Here is a 7836-nt window from a genome sequence, read left to right as displayed (position 1 = left end):
TCTCTGGGCAGCCTGTTCCAGTGTTCGGTCACCCTCACCGTAAAGAAGTTTTTCCTCAGATTTATGTGGAACCTCCAGTGTTCCAGCTTGCACCCATTGCCCCTTGTCCTGTCAAGGGATGTCACTGAGAAGAGCCTGGCTCCATCCTCATGACACTTGCCCTTTACATCTTTATAAACATTAATGAGGTCACCCCTCAGTCTCCTCTTCTCTAAGCTAAAGAGACCCAGCTCCCTCAGCCTCTCCTCACAGGGGAGATGTTCCACTCCCTTAACCATCTTCGTGGCTCTGCGCTGGACTCTCTCTAGCAGTTCCCTGTCCTTCTTGAAATGAGGGGCCCAGAACTGGACACAATATTCCAGATGCGGCCTCACCAGGGCAGAGTAGAGGGGGAGGAGAACCTCTCTCGACCTGCTAACCACACCCCTTCTAATACAGCCCAGGATGCCATTGGCCTTGGCCACAAGGGCACACTGCTGGCTCATGGTCATCCTGCTGTCCACTAGGACCCCCAGGTCCCTTTCCCCTACGCTGGTCTCCAACAGCTCTGCCCCCAACTTGTACTGGTACATGGGGTTGTTCTTGCCCAGATGCAGGACTCTACACTTGCCCTTGTTATATTTCATTAAATTTCTCCCCGCCCAACTCTCCAGCCTGTCCAGGTCTCTCTGAATGGCTGCGCAGCCTTCTGGCGTGTCAGCCACTCCTCCCAGTTTTGTGTCATCAGCGAACTTGCTGACAGTGCACTCTATTCCCTCATCCAAGTCATTAATGAATATATTGAATAGTACTGGTCCCAGTACCGACCCTTGAGGGACTCCGCTAGACACAGGCCTCCAACTGGACTCTGTCCCATTGACCGCCACTCTCTGGCTTCTTTCCTTCAGCCAGTTCACAATCCACCTCACTACCCGATCATCCAGACCACACTTCCTCAGTTTAGCTGCGAGGATGCTGTGGGAGACCGTGTCAAAGGCTTTACTGAAATCGAGATAGACCACATCCACAGCTTTACCATCATCTATCCACCGGGTAACATCCTCATAAAAGGCTATCAAGTTGGTTAAGCATGACTTCCCCTTGGTGAAGCCATGTTGACTGCCCCTAATGATCCCCCTATCCTTGATGTGCCTAGAGACAGCACCAAGAACAAGTTGTTCCATCACCTTTCCGGGGATGGAGGTGAGGCTGACCGGTCTATAGTTCCCCGGGTCCTCCTTCTTGCCCTTTTTGAAGACTGGAGTGACATTCTCTTTCCTCCAGTCCTCAGGCACCTCTCCCGTTGCCCACGACTTAGCAAAGATGATGGAGAGTGGCCTAGCAATGACTTCCGCCAGCTCCCTCAGCACCTGCGGGTGCATCCCATCAGGGCCCATGGATTTATGGAGGTCCAGATTGCTTAATTGGTCCCTGACCCAGCCCTCATCAACCAAGACAGATTCCTCCTCTATCCTGACTTCTTCTGGGGCCTCAGGGGTCCGGGGCTCCTCAGGACAGCCTCCAGCAGTATAGACAGAGGCAAAGAAGGCATTCAGTAACTCCGCCTTCTTTTTATCCTCTGTCTCCAGGGCCCCCACGTCATTCATCAGTGGGCCTACGTTGCCTCTAGTGTTGGCTTTACCTGCAATGTATTTGAAGAAGCCCTTTCTGTTGTCCTTGACCTCTCTTGCAAGGTTTAATTCCAAGGAGGCCTTAGCTTTCCTAGTTGCCTCCCTACATCCTCTGACAACAGACTTATATTCCTCCCAAGTGGCCAGCCCCTCCTTCCATGATCTGTACACCCTCTTCTTCCACTTGAGTTTGCGCAGCAGTTCCCTGTTTAACCATGCAGGTCTCCTGGTACCCTTCCTTGACTTCCTACCTGTTGGGATGCTCTGATCTTGAGCTCGGAAGAAGCAGTCCTTGAATGCTAACCAACTATCTTGGGCCCCCTTACCTTCTAGTACCCTGTCCCATGGGATTTCCCCTAGCAATTGCTTGAAAAGGCCAAAGTAGGCCCTCCTGAAGTCCAGGGTTGCGATTCTGCTAGCTATTCTGTTCCTGCCACATTAGATCCTGAACTCTACCATCTCATGGTCACTACAACCAAGGCTGCCCTCAACCTTCACCGCTTCAACCAGACCCTCCTTGTTAGTGAGGATAAGATCCAGCAGCGCTCCTCTCCTAGTTGGCTCATCCACCATTTGCATCAGAAAGTTATCATCAATGCACTGGAGGAACCTCCTGGACTGAGGATGGCTGGCTGAGTAGGCCTCCCAGCAAATATCAGGGTAGTTGAAATCCCCCACAACAACCAGGCCCTGTAATTGAGAGACTGCTCTCAGCTGCCTATAGAAGGCCTCATCACCCTCCTCATCCTGATCTGGTGGCCTATAATAGACACCCACAACAGTATCACCCCTGCCAGCCTGCCCCTTAATTCGCACCCACAAACTCTCAACTCGCTCCTGATCTGCCCCGGACAGAACTCAATACATTCTAGCTGCTCACTCACATAAAGAGCAACTCCACCACCTCTCCTTAGTGGCCTGTCTTTCCTGAACAAGACATAGCCATCCATGACCACATTCCAGTCATGCGAGGCGTCCCACCAAGTCTCTGTAATTGCCACTAGATCATAGCCCCCCGACCGAACACGGATTTCTAACTCCTCCTGTTTATTCCCCATGCTGCGTGCATTGGTGTACAGGCATTTCAGGGAGCGAGCTGAGCACACCGATTTCACCCTAGGGGGATGGGAGGCCTCCTGGTCTACCTCAACACTAGAGCGTTGCCCCAGTGGTGCAAGCCCAGCTACTACCCCATCCCCCTTCGAATCTAGTTTAAAGCTCTCCAAATGAGCCCTGCTAATTCCTGTCCCAGAACCCTTTTGCCCCTACGACATAAACCTTTCCCATGTATTACAGTCACGCCTGGTGTCTTATAAAACCAGCCATTATCAAAGAACCCAAAGCCCTGTCTGTAGCACCAGTCTCGTAGCCAGGCATTAATAGAGAGAATCCTACTATTCCATCCCATGTCATCACCTGAAAATGGAAGGAGGGAGGAGAAAACAGCTTGTGCCCCAGACTCTTTCACCAACCGTCCTAGGGCCTTGTAGTCTTTCTTCATCTCCCTCAGACTACAGGATGCAGCTTCTTCCCCACCTGTCTGGAAGATCAGCAGGGGGTAGTAGTCTGTGGCCTTCACCAGGTTGGGGAGTTGCCTGGTGATATCCCTGATTCGGGCTCCAGGCAGGCTGCAGACCTCCCTGTGATGGGGGTCAGCTCTGCATATTGGGCCCTCAGTTCCCTTTAGGAAGGAGTCTCCAACCACTAAAACTCTTCTCTTCTTCCTTGTGGAGGAGGTAGCTATACGCCTGTCAGGTTTTTCTGACTGTGGTGGGACCTCTGATATAGGTTGCCTCTCCACCACATCCCCATTGGACCGGCTGTATTCCACCAGGGCTTCATATCTATTTCTCAGAGGCACCTGTGGAGGCAAGGCAGGCAAGGAGGGCACTCGCCTTTTGCCACAGCCATAAACTTGCCTCCACTCACTCCTCTCCTCTAGGTTATTGTTTTCCACCTGAGAGGGGCAGAGTACAGGGGTCCCTCGATCCTGGGAGCTCTCCGGCAGGTGCTCCCATTTTGGTTGCAGGGAGGGCAGAGCCTGGCTCCACCAGTCTATCTCCATTTCAGCCTCCCAAATGCTCCTAAGCCTTTCTACTTCGGCTTGAAGCCTTTCAACCTGGCTTTGCAGCTGTGCCGCTCGGCCGAGCAGATCATCTACCTGCTCACAGCGCACACAGCCCCCTGACACCACAGAGACGCTGTAGCATTCCCTGCAGCCTGCGACCTGCACAATTGCGTCCTTCCGTGGGAGCTCTGTCTGAGTTCCCCCATCCATTTTGGTCTTCTTCCGCCGGGTGGAGACCATTGTTCTTTCACTGAGATGTAGTAGTACAATCTTGAACTCCCAAGCACTACGTAAAACGGGGTAAGTGTGTAGGTGTCTGTGCTGTACAAGGGGAAAATTAAATGCCTGCCATTTCGGTTAAACTGTTCTAGTGCTGATGGTTGCTGGAAGATGCAGTTGCTTTTCCTTCTTACACTGGCTGTGCATTCTCACCTGCCCCCATGTGTTTGCACTTGGCATTTGCCTGACCCCATGGTAATCCAGGGTAGGAAGCTAAACTGACAGAAAGAAGTAAAGTGTTTTTTTCTGCCTCTTAGCTCCTTGAACTGCCTTGCCATGAGGTCAGACAGCTGCTCTTGCTGGTGTAAGGAAATCGGCAGGAACATATGGTTGGGGGGAAGGGAATGAGAAAGCTTCCCCCATACGCGGTCACTTGCAGCTGAATTTCCTTAGAGGTGATATCAAGCTGCATCCTTGCAGGGGAACCCAGGAAAGCCATCACGTTGATTGGGGGTTTGGAGCAAAGTCTCCCACGACTTAGAAGAGTGCCCTAAGCATGGGATTACAGAAGTAGGCTAAGATGGGGTATTTCATTCTCTGGTTTTGGACCTGTTGTACTTTACATACTTGCATAGCATAGAATCACGGACTGGTAGAATAATTCAGGTTAGAAGGGTCAGGCGGTCTCTAGTCCAATCTCCTGCTCAAATCAGGTCAGACCAGGCTGCTCAGGGCTTTATCCAGTCAGGCCTTGGAAACCTGCTGGGATTAAGACCACAATAAGCATTTGTGATGGACTTCAGTCTTGGTGAGGAAAAGCACAGTAAGAGTTATAAGTATTAAGGGATCATTTTATTTGTAAGTACACAAAAATATAAGAACTTCAAAGATACTTATGTGTCTATTACTTTTATATAAGTGTGTTGTTATATCCATAAATGGTTACTGTATCTCCCATCAGTTCCAGAGAATTTACTCAGCATGTTAACAGCAGAGATAGGCCATAGAACAACTGTGGGATTGATTCACTTCATCCAGACATCTCTTCTTCTATGTCATAAGGGCTGGCTGAATGTAGAAACTTACACTTTCTGTTGCCAGATGCAGCACAGTGGTTGGCTGTGCAGATAGGCTGCTACCACATGGATTCCTTGGGTGACAGCACAGGCTGCGGATAGGAGGCCAGTTGTTGGGGCACTCATCTGTGGAGTGGGAGAGTTGATCTGTAGTTTCTGTCTCTGTGAACCAGCTTCACCAGAAGAGATTGAGGTGATGGAACTTGGGATTCCTGATAAACTGGTGCTCAGAGCTCTCCTGAGAGGGGGCAGCTCTGGATTTAACCAGATACACCTCTGTAAAAGGTCTGATTTATTGGTGTTTGGATGAAATGGCTCTTCCTTGTCTAGGTTATGTCCTGTGTGAGGCTGATGTGGCAGGCATGCTTTGAGTGAAGACGTTATTACTTATTATTTTTGAGTGATGTCAAGACTGGTTGTGAATGTGCACAACAGCAGAAATTTGCCTGCTCAGCTCTATATAGATGCTAGTAGGACTAGGACAGTGATCATCCCCCTGTACTCGGCACTGGTGAGGCTTCACCTCAAATACTGTGTTCAGTTTTGGGCCCCTCACTACGAGAAAGACATTGAGGTGCTGGAGAGAGTCTAAAGAAGGGCAACGAAGCTGGTGAAGGGTCTAGAGAACAAGTCTTATGAGGAGTGACTGAGGGAACTGGGGTTGTTTCATCTGGAGAAAAGGAGGCTGAGGGGAGTGTTATAGAAATTTCCACACGATTAATGAAAAAGTTCTTATGAGTTAGAGAAACAAGAATCAATAGGGGTGAAATAGAATAGTGAATAGAATAATTAATATAAGTCTATCTGAATAAACACAGGTGGGCTTTCACAGTCCATGAATATTGTTCTCAAAGCTCCTTGTGTAATCCTGACCTAAGACTGAACAAATCATCAATCAAAGCTTAATGAGTAGCTAAGCAGGAGTAGGCCTAGAAGTATTACCTTCTGATGATTTTAATAAAGAGGATGTATGGTTAACCTTTTCTTTACCTTAAAAGAAATATAGGACACTTAGAAATAAAAATTAGTATAGATAAGGTTTTAAACATAACTTTAGTTGTTTTTAAGGTTGAATGTTTAGGAGACACTGGCGGTGGGAACCGGACTCTGGTCAACCTGGATCAGGGCGGGACGCTGATCACGGCAAGAACATTAAGGACGCCGATCACAGCAAGAACATCGAGGACGGGGTGTCGACCGGAGTTGGAGCGGAACCAGAACATAAATATCAGCTGACCAATGGAAAAGAATGGACTTTTGTGGACTCTTGACAAAGGAAGAAAGAGGAATTGAAATAGTTAGTGGATTATTAACAGAAGCTTATGAAATATTTATGATGTAATTGATTATTAGTTTCTATATAAACCGATAGTGAATTTGAGTCAGGTACCATTCACTGCGGTGGTGGTCCAACTCTGAGTTGTTTAATAAAACCAGCAAACCTAGAGACCCGGACTCTGCCAATTTTCTTTAACAGGGAGACCTTGTTGCTCTCTACAACTACCTGAAAGGAGGTTGTAGCGAGGTGGGTGTTGGTCTCTTCTCCCAAGTAACAAGCGATAGGATGAGAGGAAACAGCTTCAAGATGTGCCAGGGGAGGTTTAGATTGGATATCAGGAAAAATTTTTTCACTGAAAGGGTTGTCAAACATTGGAACAGGCTGTCCAGGGAAGTGGTGGAGTCACCATCCCTGGAGGTATTTAAAAGAAGTGTAGATGTGGTGCTTGGGGACATGGTTTAGTGATGGACTTGGCAGTGCTGGGTTAATGATTGGGCTCAATCTTAAAGGTCTTTTCCAACCTGAGTAAGTCTATGATTCTAACCCAGTGCCCAGGGCATTGCACACACTGCCCAGGTTAGACAATAGCAGAACTGAGAATTTCAAGATCCATGTTTTAGATGAACGGGTTATGTTAAGCACTTTTTATCCTTCAAATAAGTGATTGAATCTCATATACGCAGAGTTCCCGTGCATTGCTCAGCAGACCCTTTAAGTTGTTCCAGAACATTAGGTTTTCATCCCTCTGTGCTTGAGTATATCATTTGATTTAAATACTGAGCTGCCATCCTCAGCAGATTTCAGTACCTGAAATCCACGACACACCCTCTTTAGTGAGGCTCAGACACAAGAATTTGCCTGGTTTAATCTAGTTTCAAGATTAGGGCTGTTAAGAAGGAGAACACTCACAACTGTTACTCAGAATACACAAGTTTAAAAAAAATCAATCTTTACTGTAAGGGTGACTGAACACTGGAACAGGCTGCCCAGAGAGGTTGTGGAGTCTCCTTCTCTGGAGACATTCAAAACCCGCCTGGACGCGTTCCTGTGTGATATGGTCTAGGCAATCCTGCCCCGGCAGGGGGATTGGACTAGATGATCTTTCGAGGTCCCTTCCAATCCCTGACATTCTGTGATTCTGTGATTCTGTGATTCTGTGATTCTGAGAGACAGTCCTTTTTCTCTCTAATCATCCTGAACACATGCTTAATTTTACCTGTAGCAGGCTGGGTGTGTGTGATAATAGCTTTTCTATAATTAACAATCTTCTTGTAACTCTTGTAAAAAGTTGTCATTCCAGAGGGACAGGTAAAAGCCACAGAACGATTTCGTTCAGTGCTGAGGGTGTTGATATTGTGGTCCTGTCTCTGTAGCCCTTCAAGCCTGGTGGCATTTCATCATTGTTTCAGAAGGTGTGCTATCAGAAAGCCAGAATTCAGGAATACACCAAGTGCTCACTGAGGGCCCCAAGTACAAGGAGGAGCTACTTGCTTCACCATAATTAGCAGAGACCAGCCCTTTTCCTAATGCTGATTAGCCTTGGTGTCCCATCAGAGGGACTAAGTGAATTCCCTCCCCTCTTTG

The sequence above is a fragment of the Nyctibius grandis genome, chromosome 3, assembly GCF_013368605.1.
Source record: "Nyctibius grandis isolate bNycGra1 chromosome 3, bNycGra1.pri, whole genome shotgun sequence".
In the NCBI taxonomy this organism is placed as follows: domain Eukaryota; kingdom Metazoa; phylum Chordata; class Aves; order Nyctibiiformes; family Nyctibiidae; genus Nyctibius; species Nyctibius grandis.
The sequence above is the reverse complement of the archived record's forward strand: the minus strand, read 5'-3'. Positions refer to the sequence as shown.